The sequence below is a fragment of the Dermochelys coriacea genome, chromosome 1, assembly GCF_009764565.3.
Source record: "Dermochelys coriacea isolate rDerCor1 chromosome 1, rDerCor1.pri.v4, whole genome shotgun sequence".
In the NCBI taxonomy this organism is placed as follows: Eukaryota; Metazoa; Chordata; order Testudines; family Dermochelyidae; genus Dermochelys; species Dermochelys coriacea.
The window spans coordinates 350337289-350359090 of NC_050068.2; the positions used below are offsets into that span (position 1 = coordinate 350337289).

The 21802-nt window shown below is 51.0% G+C and overlaps 1 long non-coding RNA gene and 2 pseudogenes across 2 annotated transcripts; 1 reads left to right on the top strand and 2 right to left on the bottom strand.

The window, feature by feature from the left end:
- LOC119860964 overlaps positions 1 to 21802 on the bottom strand; it is a 176140-nt pseudogene that overhangs the window by 24022 nt on the left and 130316 nt on the right.
- Positions 7549 to 10326, top strand: LOC119842253. Of its 2 annotated transcripts, none has more exons than XR_006276292.1 (3): positions 7549 to 7559; positions 9093 to 9401; positions 9861 to 10326. It is a non-coding gene; the product is annotated as an uncharacterized LOC119842253 (long non-coding RNA). The 2 variants fall into 2 exon arrangements; XR_006276293.1 differs by lacking the exon at positions 7549 to 7559 and adding an exon at positions 8696 to 8710.
- LOC119842167 lies at positions 13292 to 16739 on the bottom strand (annotated as a pseudogene).

Below are 21802 nucleotides of genomic sequence, written 5' to 3' on the forward strand. Positions count from 1 at the left end.
AAGTCCCAAGCTGGCAGGGAAAACAGGGGCAGAAGTAGTCTTGGCACATCAGTTGGCAGCCCCAAGGGGTTTTCTGTGATCCAACCCATCACAACCCTCTTCTATTGTGTTGGAATATGTCTGATGAGAGCACGACGGGGCCTCTTGGAGCTAGGTGCTATGCATGCACATACCAACAGACAATCCCTGCTCCAGAGAGTGCACAGTCTAAGGAGGCAAGAGGTGGGAGGGGCAACAACTAAGGCCCATAGTGGGGGGAAGTGACTTGCCCAAGGTCACCCAGGAGATCAGTGGCAGGGCTGGGAATAGAACACTCAGACTCGTGAGCATCTGAGGCTGGGCGAGTCTGTGTGACTAGCAGAGCCCATGAAGAATGAGTCATTCATGAATTAGCGAGTGAGCTTTCCCTGTTCCCCTAGCTCTCTGTCCTATTGTCAGTGAATGGGATGAGCCCTTCAGCCCCGCTCCACCCCCCATGCCACTCCAGCAACAGGAACAGCAGAAAGCTGGCTTAAATGGCCAGCTGGGGATTCCTCTTGCATAGGGGAACCAAGAAGAGAGACATCTGCCTTTGCCCTACCCTGGCCTCCCCAGCATAGGGGACAGGCTGGGATGTGGCGGAAGCCCCTGTGCTCTGGCTGTCCAGGTTGTTACTACCACTGTCAAAGCAGTCCTGAGGCTGTCTGCACATCATCTAGTGGACAATAGCTCTGCTTGGGTCTTTCTGTTTAACTGATTGTCTGGGGCCAAATGTACTGTATGGCGTGCCTTTGACTGGAGCTGAGCCTCAAACTGGGAAGCGTGGGGGAGAAGTTACCAGGTGAGTTGAGAGGAGAGGGAGTGGCAGCGTGAGCTGAGGGAGACAGGCAGGCTGACAGGATAGGAGGCCATCGCCACAGATAGAGCTGGAGGGTGTGGCCAGGATCCTGTCTTGGCTGCTTTGTTGGCGCATGTGTGTTTTGAACTGTCTGCTTACCCCTGTCGTTCAGCAGCTCAGGACAGTACTCAACACCATGATCATTGTTTGGTACCCCAGTGTTTCCCCAGTGTTTGTAGTAATACAGGGAGCGATCTGTCCACCTCCAGCGTCTGTACTGCAGAGACGGGAGAAAAGTCTTTGGGTCCCCGAAAGAAGAGATCTCGGTGATAAGGCACCATAGAAACACCTAAAGCCAATAGAGAAGTGCCCTACTCAGGCAGTGGGAGAGAGTCGGGGAAGGGCCGTGGGGCAGTGGGTGGGCACAGACCAGCTCAGGGGGACGGGACCTGGAGACGCTGAACTAATAGTTTTCAGAGTAGCAGCCGTGTTAGTCTGTATTCCCAAAAAGAAAAGGAGTACTTGTGGCACCTTAGAGACTAACCAATTTATTAGAGCATAAGCTTTCGTGAGCTACAGCTCACTTCATCGGATGCAAATGCATCCGATGAAGTGAGCTGTAGCTCACGAAAGCTTATGAACTGTTGTGAAAGAGTTAAAAGAACTCTCATTTCTGTGGCTTTGTAGCAGGCTGCTCTGGCCTGGCCTTGACTCGCTGTTTGGTGAGATAAGCAACTATCATGAAAAGGGCCTGGAGTTAGCAAAATTTTGTGTAAGCTTGTTATCCCAAGTGAAGGTTAGGTTTAAATGCAATAATAATGGGCTTTTACTCATTGGCTGAAGAACTCTGTGCACGAGGGCAATGGAACCTACTGATTCGTGGAGGGGTTCGGGCACGAGGACTGCATGCATCACCTACTCATATATATATATATGATGTGTAGACAATGCATATGGTCGCCCTCTGACTAGCAGGGGGGCACCACGCTCGAGCGTAATAAATTTTGCAAAGACTGACCAGTGGTAACTCGTTTATGTGCCTCAGCCTAGACTCGAACTGTGTGTGACCTATTGGGTATAATTCGTAACAGTCTCTGTGCGTGACCTATCAGGTATAATTCACAACAGTTTTGGCACCCCAGATGGGACTCTAGGCTCGCCCTAATAAGCGAGGCTGCACTCCTCCTCTCGGATAGCTCCAGCCGGCACAAGGTGAGTTCACCTTTGAGAACTCCGAGGGGGTGGGGGGGAGGTTGTCGCTTAGGCAATAAGGTGGCACATTTGATGCTCTTTGGTAGCCCATTCCATTATGGGCTTGAACAGAGTACAGGCAGGGGAACCCTTTGGTAGAAATTCTTGAGAACTGGAAACATATTTCTGGTACCCATGGGTTAGGTAAAAGACGAATGGTACATTTGTGTAAAAAGAGTGGCCGGCATTAACAACTCAAACACCGTTTGAGTGGCCACCGAATGGATCCTTTGCCGGGGACAAATTAACGGCCCTAAGGAAAAAATTAGAGGATGAAGTTCCAGCTCAGATGGATTACTGGTATGTGTGGGACAACTGGGCTTATGCGCGTGTGAAGGGACGTCCCCCTCACTTCCTCTTTTTCTTATCTGTCTCAGGGGTCTTCTGCCCCATCCCCATCCTGTGCTATGCTGTCCGCCTCTGCCCCTCCTCGGCTTACCTTGCCTTTCTGACGCACATCTTTCACCCCCTTGTTCGTCACCTCAGCTCGTTTGAACCTACTCTCAACCTGCCGCCAGTCCTTCAAGCTCCTCTTGTTCAACAAACCCCTTGTTACCCATACTGCAGACGGTGATGAGCAGATAGTCTTCCTTTTGTGCATCATCCGTTTGGCCAGGGACCTAGTGATTTGGTAGCAACAGATGCCGCCTGCGCGACGACTCGAAAGATATTGCAGACTATTCGGTCCGTGTTCACGGCATTAACCCCTCGTGGGGAGATGTTCAGGTAATTTTGGACACACTCTTCACGCCGGATGAAAAATACTCTATTTTAGATGCTAACAGGCGTAGGGCGGGGGAGGATGGTACTCGAATGCTCTGGCCGTCGACTGACCCCGCTTGGAATTCGAATATTCCTGATCACATGGGTCGTTTACAAGCTAGCAGACATGGCCTTTTAGAGGCCATACGTTAAGCCGGAAGTAAGACTGCTAATTGGGTCTAAGATCCGTGAGTGTCAGCAGGAGCCTTCGGAACACCCCTCCGCCTTTTTGGCTCGCTTGTCTAAAAGTTCGTATGTATGGGGGTGGGGTTAACCCCTGAGGCGGAAGAAGCCCGCCCTATGATGGTATCCTTTATGTCGATCAAGCAACATCAGATATAAAAAGTACTCTTCTAAGCATGTTCCTGACTGGCGGGTAAATCCCTACAAGAGATAGTCCGGTTGGCCACCTTTGTGTTTAATGGCAGGGACGAGGAAAAAGGCTAAGGAAAGCGGTAAACAAAAAAGGAAGAAGTAAGTATGTTGGCAGCTGCATTGCAGGTCCCCTTGGGAATCAGAATTGGGGCGAGCGTGGCGAGAGAGGAAGGGGGCGGGAGCGGATGGAGCAGAGAGGAGGTTGGGAAAACACAAGATCTGGCAATTGCAACTATTGTAAACAACCAGGACACTGGAAAAGGAATGTCCCCTCCATCCAAAAGGGGCCCCTTGGCAGGGGCAAGCCAAAATGACCCTTCCTGTTTTCCTCAGACTCCTCAGTGGTATCCCCCTAACAACCCTTCGAACCAGGTGACCCCCAGTGACTGGAAGCGGAAATTTTAGGAACTTTTAGGGGAGTTGGAGTGGGACTTGGGGCTGCAGTCACAAATTTATTTAAAAGTCGGGAGCAGCTCGTGCCTTTTTTAGTAGATACGGGGCCACCCTTTCCACTTTGACTTTTGTTCCGGGCTCTGTGTCAGGTGCCAGGGTTTGGGTGCAGGGTTATAGAGGGCCATCCGCGCCGGCCCCCTTATCCTGCCCTGTTCCTATCGAGCTCGGTCCGTTAAAATTGTCACATAAATTTCTTGTAATGTCAGAGGGCCAGCTAACCTTCTTGGGCGGGACGAATTGAGTAAGTTAGGGGCGCACATACGTTGCGCCCTGAGGGGCTCCGTATGTCTGTCCGGATTCGACAGTTGCCTCTCTTATGGCAGTGGGTACTCCTACTTTTATGGTGCCTCCTGAATTGGCCGGTGTACCCCCTACTTTGTGGAGTTCGGATCCCACAGATGTGGGTCTTTTGAAATCGGCTACACCAGTAAGTTTAAAAACACGAGGCGGATCGCCCCGTCAGTGAAAGAATATCCCTTGCCAAGGGAGGCCGAAGAAGATATTTCACTTCTAATCAACAGATATTTAGAAAAAGGGGTTTTAGTTCTTTGTAATTCACCCTGTAATACGCCCATCCTCCCAATACGGAAACCTAGACCCGGGCCGGATGAGCGCCCGCTTTACCGATTTGTTCAGGATTTACGTGCTATAAACAGTTATGTCATAGCCCCCCATCCAGTGGTTCCAGACCTAGTGTATTTTAACATTGATTCCTCAGTCGGCTACCTGTTTTACTGTTGTTGATTTGTGCGCAGCATTTTTTAGTATCCCTTTACACCCTGATTCTCAGTATTTGTTTGCCTTCACTTGGAAGGGTCAACAGTTAACTGGGAAGTCTTCCTCAGGGGTTCTCGGGACCCCCACCATTTTTCCTGGATTCTCGTTGAGGATCTAAAGGATATTACTTTGCTAGTTCTTCTGTTTTAATTCAATATGTGGATGATTTGTTAATTGCTGCCTCTGACCGCGATGCTTGTTTCAACTGATTCTGTTGTTTTGCTTACTGCATTAGACCTGATAAAGGTCATCGTGCATCGACCTCCCATCCAAGCTGCAGCTATGCCAGAGTCAGGTAACTTATTTGGGTTTCATCATTAGGCCAGGGGAGCGTTTTACCTCTCCCCTGACAGGGTGCGGGCAATCCAGGATTACCGCGCGTCCGACTACAAAGAGACAGTTACGAGCTTTCCTGGGGGCAGCTGGGTTCTGTCGTCCATGGATTGTAGCTTTTGGGGAACTAGTGAAACATTAGTTCAAGCCACTATCCATGTCAACTTGTGACCCTATTTCCTGGACTTCTGAAATGGCAATATGTCACATCTGTCAAGGAAGCTCTCGCTCTGCACCGGCTTTGGGATTCCTGGACTATGGTAAGCCGTTCTCTCTTTTTACTCATGAGAGGAGGTAAGGAGGATAGCAAGTGGCGTCCTTCTACAGTACTTAGGGGATCGCCCACCCCTGTAGCCTATTATTCGGTGCATCCTGTGGACCCTGTTTCAAGGCTCTATCTCCTGTGTGCGACCTATGCTGCCGCCGCGGTTATGGTGAACGAACACGACCTATTGTTTGGAGCCCTCTGACTGTTTGGGTTCCTCATGAGGTGAAGTTTTGCTAAACAGCATTCTATTCAGGCTCTGTCTCCACAGCGAGCTCACAAGTACGAACTGATCTTGTTAGCTGCTGATAATATTACTTTACGTTGCTGCAACGTTCTCAATCCGGCACGATGCTAACCCCTTCCAGAGGACGGAACCCCCATCATGTGTGCATGGATGTCGTCGCGCAGGATGGTAAGCCCCGTCCGGATCTGGTGGACACTCTTTAACTGAACCCGATTTATTGCTTTTTACTGATGGCCTCGTACTATTTAAAAGGTTATCGGTGTGTCAGGATATTCGGTTACTTCCCATACAGATGTATCGAGGCTGCCCCCTACCCCTTCTTTTAGCGCTCAGAGTGCAGAGTTATATGCGCTTACCAGGGCTTTTTTATTGTGCAGGAAAGCAGCTACTATTATATGGACTCCAAGTATGCTTTTGGTGTCTGTCCTGCTACAGGCCAGCCTGGAAGCATAGAGGGTTTTTAACTTCCTCGGGTTCGAAAATCGCCAACGGCCCGCTAATTTCTGCCCTCTTAGAGGCCATTCAAGCCCCACGCCGGGTAGCGGTGGTCCATTGTTATGCACATAGACAACCTGAGAATTTTGTGTCAAGGGGAAAATGCATTAGCTGATTCAGCCGCAAAGGCCGCAGCTTTACAACTCTGGGGGTCTCTACCTCCCTCCCTTGGAAGTATCCTTTCCACCAGCTGATTGGTCGCTATTGTACGCTGCTATATCCTCGTCAGAGCTACAGGATTGGAAGCGTTGGGAAGGATCAGAGGCCCCGATAGGGTTTGGCGGATTGGAAATAAACCTATCCTCCCCCGGCGTTACTTGCCTGCAGCGGCTCATTACTTTCACTCTTTGGGCCATACTGGGATCCAGGGCACGGGGACAGCCATATTGAAGCATTGAGCCGCACCCCATGTGTGTACCCCGCCGTTAAACGAGTTCTCAGTTCTTGCTCTACTTGTCTGGCCTTTTCTGCCAGGCCGATTCGACGTTGCCCTTAGGGGAGGGAGACCATGGGCGACCTTTCCGTTCCAGCGCCTGCAAATGGATTATGCCGAAATGCCCAAATGCTTGGGGTTTCGCCACCTCTCGTCATCATGGACCACTTCCTGGGATCCTTGAAGCGGTGCCAACCAGAAAGGCAGACGCCAGATCTGTAGTCAAGTTTGATGAAAGACATTCTATCTAGGTTTGGGGTCCCTGAAGTGATTAATTCAGATCGAGGCTATTTTACCGCAAAAATCTTAGAAGAGTTGTACCGGAGTTGGGGATTACACGACAGTTACGCACTCCATACCACCTCAGTCCGCTGGACAGGTCGAGCGCATGAATCGCACTTTGAAGACAACAGTTGCAAAATTTGCAGAGAAACTAAACTTAAGGGGCCAGATGTCTTGCCTATAGTACTATGGCACATACGGCGAACCCACAGATGCCCCTGGGTCTATCTCCATTTGAGGTTTTGTTTGGGAGACCAGCATTAGTTCCAGGACTTATGTTCCGGCCCGTGCTAGCCTTTTGGATGGAGATGAAACTTTGGCCAAATATGTTGCTAGGCTACAGCAGGAGTTGGAGGGGTTCGGGCACGGGACTGCATGCATCACCTACTCATAATATATATATGATGTGTAGACAATGCATAGGGTCCCCTCTGACTAGCAGGGGGGCACCACGCTCGAGCATAATAAACTTTGCAAAGACTGACCAGTGGTAATCGTTTATGTGCCTCAGCCTAGACTCGAACTGTGTGTGACCTGGGTATAATTCGTAACAGTCTCTGTGCGTGACCTATCAGGTGTAATTCACAACAGAACTAATAGTAACACAGCACATGAACTTCACCTTCTACCTTCCAGGCTCTTTGCTTGAATTAACAAATCTCCGCACCATGAAGCAGTCACTCTAGAGTGTGTTCTAGTCCCTAATGAGCAAGGCTCACCATGGGACACTGGTGGTTTTAAGCAAAATAAAAGTGAGTCTGTGATGGAGATGTTGGATGGATCAGGGAATGGGACACGGGGCCTTTTCCCCCCTAGTGCGCTCAGCACGAGTCTGACCTCAAGTTAGCAGGACTGGCTAGCTCAGTAGAATCAGAGAAGGGGACATGGGGCCTTTCACCTCTAGGGGTGCCGCCTCTGGCCTGGCCTCAGCTCATGGGGGGACTAGCTGGCTTTGGGGTCAGAGAACTAGTTCCAATCCATTGCCAGGCCGGGGGGAGCTGGATAGCTGAGGACACAGAGAAGGGACACAGAGTCTCAGTCCTCCTGTTTGAGTCCAGCCCAGCCTCTGGTCTGGGGGGGGATCCAGGCCTGAGTTGTGCGGGCTGTTCGGGGAGCCTCCTGACCCCAGCGCCTCCCTAGCAGTGGGGTGGGAAAGCAAACGGATGGAGACAATGCTTCAGGTGGAGCTTGATAAGTTTACGAAGGGGATGACGTGATGGGGTTGCCGGCCATAGCACGGGCTGGACTCGGTGACCCCGGAGGCTCTTTCCAGTCCTATGTTCATAACTGTTCCATCCCCCTCTGGGGCCTCCTTCCCAGCCTGTGACTGCTCCCACTTTGTCCACATCCCTTCTGTAGTGGTGGGACCGAAACTGGATGCAATACTCCAAATGTGGCCTCACCAGTGCCGAATAGAGGGGAATAATCACTTCCCTCAATCTGGCAATGCTCCTGCTAATACAGCCCAATATGCAATTGGCCTTCTTCGCAACAAGGGAACACTGCTGACTCATATCCAGCTTCTCATCCACTGTAATCCCCAGGTCCTTTTCTGCAGAACTGCTGCTTAGCCAGTCGGTCCCCAGCCTGTAGCGGTGCATGGGATTCTTCCTTCCTAAGTGCAGAACTCTGCACTTGTCCTTGTTGAACCTCATCAGATTTCTTTTGGCCCAATCCTCCAATTTGTGTAGGTCACTCTGGACCCTATCCCTACCCTCCAGCATATCTACCTCTCCCCCAGCCTAATGTCATGTGCAAACTTGCTGAGGGTGCAGTTCATCCAATCATCCAGATCATTAATGAAGATGTTGAAGAAAACCGGACCCGGGGGCACTCCACTTGATACCGGCTACCAACTAGACATCTAGAACCAACTAGAGCCATTGATCACTACCCGTTGAGCCCGACAATCTAGCCAGCTTTCTATCCACCTTATAGTCCATTCATCCAATCTATACTTTAACTTGCTGGCAAGAATACTGTGGGAAACTGTATCAAAAGCTTTGCTAAAGTCAAGATATATCATATCCACCGCTTTCTCCATATCCACAGAGCCAGTTATCTCGTCATAGAAGGCAATCAGGTTGGTCGGGCATGACTTGCCCTTGGTGAATCCATGTTGACTGTTCCTGTTCACCTTCCTCTCCTCCAAGTGCTTCAAAGTGGATTCCTTGAGGACCTGCTCCATGATTTTGCCAGAGACTGAAGTAAGGCTGACAGGTCTGTAGTTCCCCGGGTGCTCATTCTTCCCTTTTTTTCAAATATGGGCAATATATTTGCCTTTTTCCAATCGTCTGGGACCACCCCTGATTGCTATGAAGTTTCAAAGATAATGGCCAATGGCTCTGCAATCACATCAGAAAATCCAAAGGGGAGTCAGAATTTACGGAAGGATGGAGATGGAAAGGGTGTGGGAGGGCAGGGGTTAAAGGTGGAATGCACATGTCAGCTTTTTTTGACTGTCATCGCAGCCTTTCAGAGAAGTATCCACAATGACTCCAAAGTCTTTCTTGAGTGGTAACAGTTAATTTAGAGCCCAGCATTTTGTATGTGTAGTTGGGATTATGTTTTCCAATTTGCATTACTTTGCCTTTATCAACAGTGCTGCAAGCAGAGGCTGGGGGAGCTAGAGAGAGCTCTGGGCTGGTTGCTACAACCTGCAGGCTGAGGACCTGAGGTATGGGCAGAAAAGGGTGCTGCAGCTACATGGAAAGTGGCCCTGGGACAATGGACTGAAGTTGCCACTGGAGGCGTGGCTGAACAGAGACTGTGGGTCCCCCGGCAGGGGGAACACAGAGTGTGGCACAGCCAGAGGGCAGTGTCACTGAAGAGGACTCTACAGTTCTGGGAGTGGCGTGGGTCCTGGAACAAAAGTGATGGCAACAAGGCACCACCAGAGGAGGGCGCCCTGGTGAGTAGAGCTAATTCCCATCACAGCCAGCAGGAGGCGCCACAGTGGTGAATCCCATCCTGTCACAGGGAGGTTGGGGAATCTCTGTCAAACAGTAGCTTAGACAATCCCCTGTCAGGGATGGTCTAGATAATACTTAGTCCTGCCTTGAGTGCAGGGCACTGAACTAGAAGACCTCTCGAGGTCCCTTCCAGTTCTATGATTCTATGAAATTGTGTTCATCTGTGTCTGATAATTGTGTTCCTCATTATAGTTTCAATCACTTTGCCTGGTAGTGAAGTGAGGCTTACTGGACTGTAATTGCCAGGATCACCTCTGGAGCTTTTTTAGAAATTGGTGTCACATTAGCTATCCTCCAGTCATCTGGTACAGAAGCTGTTTAAATGATAGGTTACATACATAGGTTTTAGGACTGTACATTTAATTTCTGTTTAACTAGCTTCCTCATTTTTTGTGTAGTTCCCCTTTCTGAAATTAAATGCTCCTGCGATGGACTTCTTTGGTGGTCCCCGCCCCCCAGATATGTTAATTTGTTAATTTTATGGACGCTATTACAAAGCGGTTCAGCTATAGTCACCTCTTGGACTGGATTCTGTGCTCCCGTTTTTAGAACTAAATCAAGCAAGTAGAAGCACTCGTCCAGACTCTAGGGAGATGGGGATAAAAATCTCGGAGCAGAAGGAATTATGGTCTTTTTATTCTGTTTGGATTCTCAGGGGCAAAGATTCCTAAACACAAGCAAGAGATCTGCAGGACTAACCTGGGTTAGCCCTAATGGACATATTGAGCTGGCATATTTCAGCAGCTCTGGCACCATGTGAATCCTAAGACTGCAACATGTTTTTGTGTGTATGGTTACTTGTTTTAACTTGGTAAATAATGCTTTTATTTCTTTTTCCTGATTAATAAATCCTAGTTTACTAGAGAAATGTCTACAAGTGTTGTCTTTGGTGTGAGATCTAAGGTGCAAATTGAGCTGGGTGTAAGTGACTGGTGCTTTGTGAGCGAGACTAACCTGAATATTTGTGATCTTTGGTGTAAAGCAACTATGTGCCACAGAGCAAGCTTGCCTGGGTTGCGAGATAGATCGGAATGCCCCAGGGGACTGTCTGTGGCCCCACGGTAAAGCTGCCTAGAGCCTGAGGCCTTCAAACTTGTCACTTGGTTGGTGAAATCGAAGTATAGAACTCCCAGCCCGTTTGGGGTTTGTGCTGTGGTTCTTAAAAGTCTGCCCTGAGGCTGGAATTCTCACTCGTGAGCCACTCCAGCCAGTGTGACAATAAATACGCGGAGCCGCCTCCGGGCTCTCACGGCGCAAGGGGGCTTGGAGCTCCGATGGACACAGTTCTCCATAGCCCTGCAGAGCCACCCCTGTGACTTGCACAGCCTCCATCCCTGACACAGAGGGTCGCTCAGGGCCACATTGCCTTCTAGGCCCTGCCCTCACCAGCCACACTGCCAATGGGTGAAGTTTTCCACAGCCATTTTGGCTGCTGTCTCCCATTACTCTCAATGGGGCTGAAGCCAGCAAGATGGCTGCCATTTCCCTACAGGCTGTCTGCACGAGGCAGGGAAGTTGCCTGTAATGAAGAGGGCAGCCATCTCCGACTGTGTTCAGTGAGACCCGAGACTGGCGCAACAGAGCGACCACCTTTGTTGGACGGAAGAAAGGGGGAGAAAAAACCCACACAAGAATTAAGTTGTAGATAATCACCATAAGGGCGAAATCAATGAAATAAGGGACTGTCCTATAAAATAAAGAACGGGTGGTCACCCTAACACCCGGAGGCAAAATGTCTGGCACTCCATGAGGGTGGAGTTGGGGGCTAGCCAGGACATGGTTAGGTCTCAGGAACTGTGAGGAGCAGCGGAGCCCTGTAAAGGGAGCGTGGAGAAGCTCTCGGGGGCAGGAGGCAGATTTCAGGTTTGTCGGGAATGGGGGCAGGAGGCGGGGGGGCAGGAAAGAGGCTGGTGGTGGGGTGAAAGGATAGGCATGGGATGGGGGAGAGAGGGAGTGCATCAGCTGGTGTGTCAGCTGGGGGAGAGCAGGAAGCAGTCCTGCTGTAAGGGGGCTGCTGGCCCCACACTGACACTGAGTGGGGTTGTTTGGCTGCCCTGCCAATACCGAGAAGGGCCCGGAGAAATTAGAATCCTGAGACTGACAGTCCCTGGGGCCAATGGGTGGAGGCCAATACTCCAGGTCAGGCTGATTGACAGGGCGGCAGGCCAGTGAGGGAGTCAGGAGCCTGGGGGCCTGTCCTCCGTGTACCCTGGAGCTCCCTGAGCCAGGGCAGGGCTGAGCTAAGGGGAGAGCAGGCGTCAGAGCTGGGCAGGAGGCAGAGCCGCAGCAGCCAGGGGGCCAGAGCTGGAGCGGGGTGGCGGTGGAGAGGACGCTGGAGCGGGGCGCGCTGGAGCCGGAGCAGCCCGGGGATGGGGTGGGAGGGCCTGGAGCTGGAGCACCCTGGGTTTGGGGGTGTTTACACAGGGGAGGAGCAGGAAGGGCTGGGAGAGGAATACCCCACAGCTGCTGGGTTGAGTCCTTGGACTGGCATCTGGGCAGAGGGCGGCTGGGTTTTCCCACCATTCAGTGCTGGGGTGACACATGAGGAGAGCCCCCGGGGGTGGGGGGCCATCTGGAGCAGACTGCGATGACACCCGGCAGGGGCAGAAGATTAACGGAGGTAGTCGGGGGGGCTCAGGGAGAGGAAAACGCTGCTGCTCCCAGCGCGTGAGAGGCCAGGGCGTGACCAAGGGGCTCGACGGGCTGAGTAACCACGGGAAGGGGCGTCCGAGCTAATTCCCCAGATGAGCCAGAAGATGATGCTGCCGAGGTGAATATCACCAGCCCCGTCACGCCATCTCAGCTCTCCACTGTGCCCACAAAATGGTCGCTCTGGTCCCCATAAAACTGCCTGAACCCCTGTAGCTGGGTCTATGCGGCTCCTTTCCAGCTCTGAATGGTGATACATCCATCCACAAAGAGCTGCTGGAGGGGCCCCCAACCCCAGACAGCCCTGGGGCAGGTACCTGCTGACTGCCCAGGTTTGCTGTGGAAAAGGCTTGCGGCTGGAAGCAGGGCACCTGCTCTGCGTGCAAACGGCCCCCAACCGGATAAGAGCTTTCCTGTGTTTTACCCCTTCCCCAGGCTCCCTATGGATCCAAGCCCCGTCCCCTCCAGCATCCCCCGACAGGGCAAACCTGCCAGTTCCAACCCCCCTCTCGCCCACGCCCAGCCTGCCCTGGCTGTCTACTTATCCCTTCATCACAGCGCAAGGGCCCGTGGTGTTTGGACGTGCCTGGCCAGATGGCAGCGCTGGGGTGAGCGTGTTCACCTGCACCTGATGGGTCGCTGTGCCTGAGGGGTTGGAGCACACAGGACCCCTGGGAGGGCTTTTGAACGTGCCAGGTAAGGAGCCCTGCCCCACCCCTTTGTCCACCTCACCCACCTGGGAGTTTAGGGTCCTTTATGGTAATCCCTTGAGTGCCCAGCAGACCTCAAAGGTTCCCCCTTAGCTGTCTAAGCTTCTATGGCTGCTTTTCAAAAGTGCTAGCAGTGTCCACTGAAACCCTGGAGAATCTTCCTCACCCCACCCCACTGAGAAGAATAGAGGATTCCACCGCACCCCACCCCTCTGAGAATACTGCAGGGGTCTTGGATCCCAGCTGAGAGCAATGGGAGCTGCTGCATGCTGAGCTGTTTGGGAAAACCTGGACACTCATTTCTTCACCAAGTGAGCTTCTGAAACTCCAGCCTTGGCTCTTGCTCTATTAGTGACTGTCACGGTGCTTTACTGTGAGCTCGATGTGCCCATGGGGTCCTGTGTGTGCTGCTCCCCCGATGCACTCTAAGGGCATGGAAAGGAAAGTTCCAAGATGGTGTAATGGATTGATTCTGTTTTCTCAGTTACTTTTATTGTAAATGAAATAAAAACATAGCAGATCAGTGACAAGCTGGGGATGAGAGTGCCATGTAATGGTCATTGTCAGTGAGAGGTGCTGAAAGCAAAGATGGGAATCCTGATATAGACACACGACAGGCACTCAGCTATGCAAATACTGGTCACGCTGTTAGAAGAAACTCCACACTTATTTGCTGCATGGACATTAGAAGGCAGCAGAGTTGGAAGGTAGGTTTGCTTAGAGACAAGGATGGCCGCACCGTCCCCTCTGAGTAGATCAGTATCAGAAGCTAAATCGTCCTCTGCGGTGATGCTTACAAATCACTTGACAACAGCTGGGTAGCTGGTGGGCTAAGACAACTGTCCTTTTGCTGACCAGTATTGTCTCCTTGTGCTCCCGCGTCTGTCTGCTGGTTCCCTCCTGTTGTCTCTTGTTGCAGACGGTAGACTGTTTGGGGCCAGACGCAATGGGGTCCTGGTGCATGTCTGGGCTTCTAGGTGCTATCAGAACAAGGTAGCTAAGAATACTTATAAGAGCAGCAGCAGGATGTGCCGAGGTCTGAACAATTCAGGGGACCCAGAATTATTTGCAACACGAATATCATTGTTACACAGGTGGGGAAAATGACTCACTTAGAAAGGTCGTGGTGCGTCCACGGAAGGGAAAGGATCCCGCATTTTCTCTACATCTCCAGTCTCCTGCTCTGTTGTTGCCATCGGTGGTTCTCCCCATGTACCCCGGACTTTGATTCTATTGAATGAAGTCATGTATGGCCTCAGCCTCAGAGGTTTGGGAGCTCTGCTGGAATTCTCCTGCCACCTTTTTCAACCTGCTTTTCAGTATTTTCCTCTCCGGGTAGTTGTCTGGAATGGCAAAACCTGCTTTGTACATCTTAGCTGCCTCCCACACTGACTTCTGCTTGTAGAAGAGGAAATCCCCCAGTGAAGGTAGACTGCTTGCTGACACTTCTTGCTGAGGCTGGGCATTTCACTCATGAAATTGAGATAAATCTCTTCTTGGTAGTGAGGTGTGTTTCTCCATACATTTCAGCTAAAGCCAGCCTTGAAAACACAGAGGCTGGATCTTTCTGCACAGCCTTTTTGAAGGACTTAATAGCTGCTGCCATATTTCTCCTCTGCCTGACTTGGCCTCCTTCAGTTGCATCTTGTAGCAGATGCCACGGTCATAGTGAAGGAGATGATAATTGGGGTTCAGAGATATTGCTTGCTCTAGAATAGAGATTGCTTTTTCTAGGAATTCTGGTTGAAAGAACTTGGCTGCATGTCTCAGGATCTCAGGGTCCCGGCTATTCTGAACAACGTCTTCTACGAGGGCTTCGGCTTGCTGTCTATCACTCTTCTTAAGGATCTTGGCTAAATATACCTTAATTTCATAGTTTTGCTGCTGTTCACGGAGAATGGCAACCAACTTATTTTCGGCTGCTTTCAAAAATTCAAACTCCTGTGAGTGACTCCATGATGCAAAGACCGCTATTGCCAACCCACCAAGCAATTCCCCATTTGCTTCGTCTTCTCTTAATGCCATTTGGAAACACTCTGTGGCTTCAATGCCATTGCGGAAGCCTGCTGCCAGGAGAGACCAGCCTTTCTGTGCATGTATCTCAGGGATCTGAGCTGCATGTGGAGAGCGGCTCTTCAGGGAGCTGCAGATCTTTCTAACCTTGTCCAGGTAAAGCTCAACCAAATCATAGTGGTCCAAGTGATAATAGATCCAGGCGTAGTTTCCGTAAATGACCAGGACCTGCTGGGGGAAGTTATCTGGGTGATTTCTTTGCAGAATCTCTTCAGCTTCTCTAAGGCTTTGCAGAGCATCTTCATATTGCCCTTGTAGTTGGTAGAGATAAGCCTGCATGGCAAGGAGCGTGGGCTGGTTCTGGTAGTAAGTGTGGGCAATCCTGAGAGCCAGAGTTTGGAGGAGGTGAGCTGCATCTACCTTGTCTCTGATTTCAAAGTTCCAGGTGAAGTGGCACTGGAGGGCCTGCAGCTTCTCCTTCAGACGCAGGGTGCTGACAAGAGGGGAAAATGATCTTTAAATATTCAGGGTAAATATTCAGGGTAAATAGGCCAAATCCCCTGAGATGGGATATTAGATGGATGGGATCTGAGTTACTATAGAAAATTCTTTTCTGGGTATCTGGCTGGTGAATCTTGCCCATATGCTCAGGATTTAGCTGATTGCCATATTTGGGGTCGGGAAGGAATTTTCCTCCAGGGCAGATTGGAGAGGCCGTGGAGGTTTTTTGCCTTCCTCTATAGCATGGGGCATGGTTGACTTGAGGGAGGGTTCTCTGCTCCTTGAAGTCTTTGAACCATGATTTAAGGACTTCAATAGCTCAGACATAGGTGAGGTTTTCATAGGAGTGGGTGGGTGAGATTCTGTGGCCTGCGCTGTGCAGGAGGTCGGACTAGATGATCAGAATGGTCCCTTCTGACCTTAGTATCTATGAGACTCCATCTGGGCTGAATGAATTTCCACTACACGCTACAATCATCCCCACCACCATGACAGGGAGCGACACTGCCCCCACCTCCAGTGAGTACCCCCGCTGCAGGTATCCCCTCCAGCACCCACCGATTGTACCCCCACCCCCACGTTCCCTCCCCCTCCCCACTCGGCAGTGTCCTCTCTTTGGGAACCTGAAATATGGTCACCCTGGAACAAGCACCACACTGAACAATAGAACAACCCCTCCCCGCCTTCTTAGACTCACAGGACTCCCCCCGGCCCAGCCTTGATAGACACACAGCCCCTCCCCTTCCCCCCCTCCCTCCAGCTGTCCCTGCGCTCTGGTCTGGTGCCCTGCGCTCAGGGTGGTGCTGGGGGGGCGGTGGGGTTACGTGGTCTCAGCTCCAGGCTGAGCGTTCACAAGAGCCCCCCCCCTTTGCAAGCAGCTGGCTCCCCTCCCTGCAGCCTCCCCCATGCTGTAGCTCCGGGCTCCTGCTGCTGCTTCCTTTTCTCTCTGCATCTTCCGGCTGGTTCCGCCCCCCCCCCCGCTGCCCCTTGGCTCCAGCTCCCCGGGGATCAGAGTTAATCCCCCCCCCCCCGCCAGGTTTTGCAGAGGGGCGCGGAGGGGAGCAGGAGTTACAAGGCCAGTGAATAGTCTGGTAACAGCCACGTGGAGGTTAAAAACCACAACAGAGAGGAGGAGGACTTGTGGCACCTTAGAGTCTCACAATTTATTTGAGCATAAGCTTTCCTGAGCTACCGCTCACTTCATCGGATGCCGGAGATTTACAGCCCCAGAAATGCTCCTACCTCATTGCGATCCGCCGAGTCCCCAGCCCAGCCAGGGACGGCTCCTTTCTCTGCCCTGGGTTTCCTCCCAAGTTGCAGAAGTGCCCGGTTCCGGAGAGACCCGAGTTGTGCCCGGGGCAGGATGGACCGTGGCCGCAGACGCTGCTGCCCTTGTTGAGCAGGTGGGATGCTAGCTGCGGAGCTCGCTTGTTTGGCTGGGGAGCTGCATTTCCGCAGAAAGCGGGAGTGAGCAGGAGAAAAGAAACTGAAACTCAACTTTCACTCCACTTACATAAGGACAGGTTTCAGAGTAGCAGCCGTGTTAGTCTGTATTTCACAAAAAGAAAAGGAGGACTTGTGGCACCTTAGACTAACAAATTTATTTGAGCATAAGCTTTCGTGAGCTACAGCGCTTTATCAGATGCATCCGATGAAGTGAGCTGTAGCTGACGGAAGCTTATGCTCTAATAAATTGGTTAGTCTCTAAGGTGCCACAAGTACTCCTTTTCTTTTCACCCCACTTTTCATCTTCAGCGTTCACGGTGCCTGACTTGCCACCTGCAGCCCCATGGGTGACTATGGGACTAGTTATGGGTGTGTGTGTGTGTGTGTGTGTGTGTGTGTGTGTGCGTGTGCACACGCTTGCACACGTACAATCCTGGCCTGGGCTTCACAGCACACCCACGGGGTCACTCACCATTACAAGACCTCTGCGCGCTCCCTGCTACGCCCCCAAGCAGCTCCACGGCCCCATGTAGTGAACAGGCTGGCCGTGTCCTGACCCCCAGCCAGCCCTTCCCCACCACCATGGGGTGTTTGTATCGCCCTCATTCACTTCAAGGGCCCTGCCTGGGGCACAGAGCAGTGAGGAGCAGAGGGAACTGACTGAGGCAGGACAATTAGCCAAATGTGAGAGCTTTGTACCTGCTCCCCCAGGTCTCCTCCTCTCCACGAACCCTCCCCCAGCTTTCTCCGCGCAGGGTGCGATTTTCCAAAGCGCCCCCCTGGTTTAGACACCCTGGGCTCATTGGCTGCCAGCATGATCAATGCTCCTCAGTCACTTCGGCACTTTTGAAAATGCTTCCCCCACATGAAAATTAAACCCTCTAAAGGGAGGAAATAATAGTTAGGTTGTGACCTTATTGATATGAACTGTGACCGTATCGATCATTGTTGCAACCACTGTTATATATTTGCAGCAAAGGTTGTGATGTGAGGTGTCTATGGAAGGGTTATGATTTGCTGGGGAGGATTATGCTTTCTGTATGTGCATATCGTTGTTATAGTTGAAGTTATGAATATTGTCTATGTACTTGTATCTCAATGTGCTTGATTCGAAGTAGCCTCAGTGAAGCATTTGGTCAGCTTCTTGAGAAAGGAATTTGCAGATTAAGTGCCCAAAGAAGAAACACTTAACTGACAATGGACCTTGGGAGACTCCAATTCACGTGCGAAGTTTTCCTGGGAATGTTCAGGGTAGCATGTGAGGAAGGCTGCTCTCCTTGTAAAAGAATTGAGTCATGCATGGATATGTGACTTGCCCATGTGACTCCAAACTCCATCTTGCTGCTGTGATTTTCCACAGTAAGAACAAAGGGATGTCCTTCCACATGGCAGAGGATATAAAAGGCCCTGGAAATCCTTCTGTTTTATCTTCAATCCTGTTTCTTACCTTTGGAGAGGCTTTGCTAGACTGAAGCTCTGAACAAAGGATTGAATGACCCATCCAAGCTGTGGATGTTCTCCAGAGACTTGATTGGAACCTGCAGTTTATTCCATCGCTGCTACATGCCTGAAGCAGGAACTTTGTCATGACTGTATGTCATTGATTCCATTTAACGAATTTGAGCTCTCATTTATATTTCCTTCTTTCAATGAGTAAACCTTTAGATTTTAGATTCTAAAGGATTGGCAACAGTGTGATTTGTGGGTAAGATCTGACTTGTATATTGACCTGGGTCTGGGGTTTGGTCCTTTAGGTTTGGGAGAACCTTTTTTCTTTTACTGGGGAATTGGTTTTCATAACCATTTGTCCCCGTAATGCGTGGCCCTGGTGGTGATACTGGGAAACTGGAGTGTCTAAGGGAATTGCTTGTGTGACTTATGGTTAGCCAGTGGGGCGAGACTGAAGTGATCTGTTTGGCTGGTTTGGTGTGCCTTAATAGTAAAGGAAACCTAACCTTGGGCTGTTGGGTTTGGCAGCTCCCTGGCATGGTGAGTCGCTCCTGCCCAGAGCACAAGAGTAGGAGCAACGTCCGGGTCAAATTGTCTTACAGACATCCGCCTTTTACCAAAAAGCCAAGGAAACAACAAAAAAGAAAAGAACGTTCAAAGCGCCTTATTTGTGTTTCTATTGCATTTGGGTCTAGTAAACAATAGAGACACCTGTACATTGTTTTGGTTATTGAGTCTGCAAAATACAAACCCTACATTTAGATAAATTACAATGGCTTGGACATGTCCATGTGCATATTTGTTTGTTTTTCCTAAAGTTAATAAGTCTTTTAGGAAAAATTGTCAGAGGGGACCACCAGCAAGAGTTGGTGGCTGCACGGTGGCAACCAAAATTTTGTCAGAAGCCCGGGTGTAAAGACGGAGCTACTTGACTCAATTAAGAGTAGCTGTTCTATTAAGGGGCACTAGGGCTGAAATCACCGATAATGAGCTCTAGCTGCCGAGCCATCGACCTGGTGGGGGAGGGTGATGCAGGGAAAGAGAGTGCCCGAGCAGTGAGGTTTCCCGTTACTCACCGAGCGCTGGGTTCAGTGGTGGGACCGGAGAACGTGGCATCGCAGAGAGCGGCGGGTGGCGGCAGAGAAGCAGCAGCAGCGCCGGGGTGACCGATGGTGGCAGAGGGAATGGTGGCAGCAGGGTCCATTGTGCTCGATGCACATCCTGGGGGTGGGAGGTGAACCCGCATGAAGGCCCCTCCGAGCTCTGGGTCTCTGCTGACTGAGGACGGCCAACTATGAGTGGGGTGCAGTGGAGGGAGAGGGGAGCGATATGCTAACGGGACATTCATTCCTCAGACTTTCCCACCAGCATCTGGGAAACGAGGCAAAACACTGCCCTGTGTTAAAGGGAGAAGGACTGAAAGGCAAAGGAGGAGTGTGCGTGTGTGTGTGTGTGAGATAAGACAAGAGACCCTTATGCTTTCAGTCTCCCTAGGTTCGGCCTCCCTGTCCAGCGTCTGTCCTCTGGTAGGATCCCTTCTCCTGCTGACCCCTCCCACCCTAAATGAGGAGTCAATCAGTAAAGGTAAAATCAAATAACGTGTATTGAAGGGCTTATAACAAAGAGTGGGACAAATAAGAAGGGGAAGAAACCGCAAAATTGCGCAATACAGTGATTACCCCCAAACTCAACCCTACAAAACAGGTATAAAAACCGTCTTCACAGATGAAAGCGACAGAAGGTGCTTGGGACCTCAATGCTCTGGCTAACGGCAAGGCTTTGGAGAGGAGCTCCAAGGAGTCCCTTGATGTTCCTTTGGGGCCACAGGAAAACAGAAGAAATGGTACGCTCAGGAGAAGAGCGATGGACGATGACAAAGGTAAGTGCTGTTTCTTCTCCTCTCTTCTCTTCACAGGTGAGGAAGGTGTTGGAGGAAAACCCCTAGGATGGATAGATGTCTGGAGGTTAGACCCATGACCGTCCCTGGCTGCCACTCAGATGGACAGCCCTGAGGCCATGTTCGGGGCAGCTTTTTAAACACTTGCCCGGGAAACCCCTTAGAAAAGGCAGGAAGCCCCTTCTGGGAATCCCTTAGGAAAACCAGTTGTGACTGGAAGTTGTTTACAACTCCAGGAGAAATAAAAGAGCGGGAAAACGGACCTATAGCTCACGTGGGCATAAAATTCCATTTTGAAACCAACATGGATTCCTGTAGTCACAAAACATACGAAAATGAACCCACCTAACACCCGCGTGCTGTGGGGTTGGGTTGGCTTATGGTCACATGTGTTTGAATGTGGTTGTGATGTTCTCCCAGACTAATGCTGGGTTCCCTTTCCCTTTCAATATCAGTTCTCTTTTGTAAAACACAGACTCAGTGCCTGTGAGTGAGGACGTATTGTCTCTTGGAGGCGCCCGGGGCGGTGTTAAGTTTTCCCAGATTACTGGGGGGGGTCGGGGGCTCAAGCCAGTTCTTTGTGGCAGTGTTAGGAGGAACCCCTAGATATTGAACCTCTGTGGATGCAGCTGACTCCACCAGGCAGAAGGGTGAAGTTACATTGTGGTAGGCCACGTCTAGACGTCCCACTCAGGTCAGGGCCTGTTGTATTAATTTAGATGGGCCAAAGGTGTTAACTACTCCTGAGGGAATTCTGCACCAAAAAAAATAAAAATTCTGTGTACATTATTTTAAAATTCTGCAAATTTTATTTGTTAATATGTAAATGTGGATGCTCCAGTGTGGCAGTGGGGAGCACAGGCCACTGGCTGCACAAAAGTGGGAGATGACGCTGCAGCATCCCCCGACCCCCCAGGACAGGACTCAGGAGTGAGGTTGCTCCAGACCCTGATACAGCGCAAGGGCTGGACCTCCCCCAAAACTCCCAGGGCCTGCCCCTCTGCACCAGGCACACCAGGTGTGGGCAGGCAGGCTCAGCCCAGCAGGATCCAAGTGTGGAAGGGCTTATGTGAGGGGCAGGGGCATGTTTTCTGCACACACACTGGTGCAGAATTCCCCAGGAGTAGTAACATAACCCAGTCACTGTCCAACACTGACCAGTTGGAAACAAGGTCCAAAGGGTGATATTCAGGGACCTCAGCCTGCTTAATACTGTGGCAAATGCTTCCAGTTCTGGCGGGGCCTGATGTTTACACAACCGCTAGAAACATCCTTGCTTTGAGTGTCTGAATGGAGATGAGACCAGAAGAGGATGGGTGGGCCAGAAGAGAGAAGAAACTCTGGTTATTGCAGATACCTAGAGGGAGACCAAGTCCTGTCCCTTATCCAAAAGGCCAGGTCCATCCTGCCTCCCTCTGAGGGTCCCCTTCCTCTCCTCCACTGAGATCTGGGTGGTTCAGGACAGTCAGAGGGGGTTGGATGGACGCCTCTACGCAGGGCCAGGAATGGGACAGAGGAGACACACACACAACTGCATGCTCAGGAGAGTTTATTCTTGTTGTGGACTGCAGCCACTGAAGGGAAGGGAGGGAAGGGGCAGGAGAGTAACTACAACAGATACACTTCAGGGAAGAAAAGGAGTACTTGTGACCCTTAGAGACTAACAAATTTATTA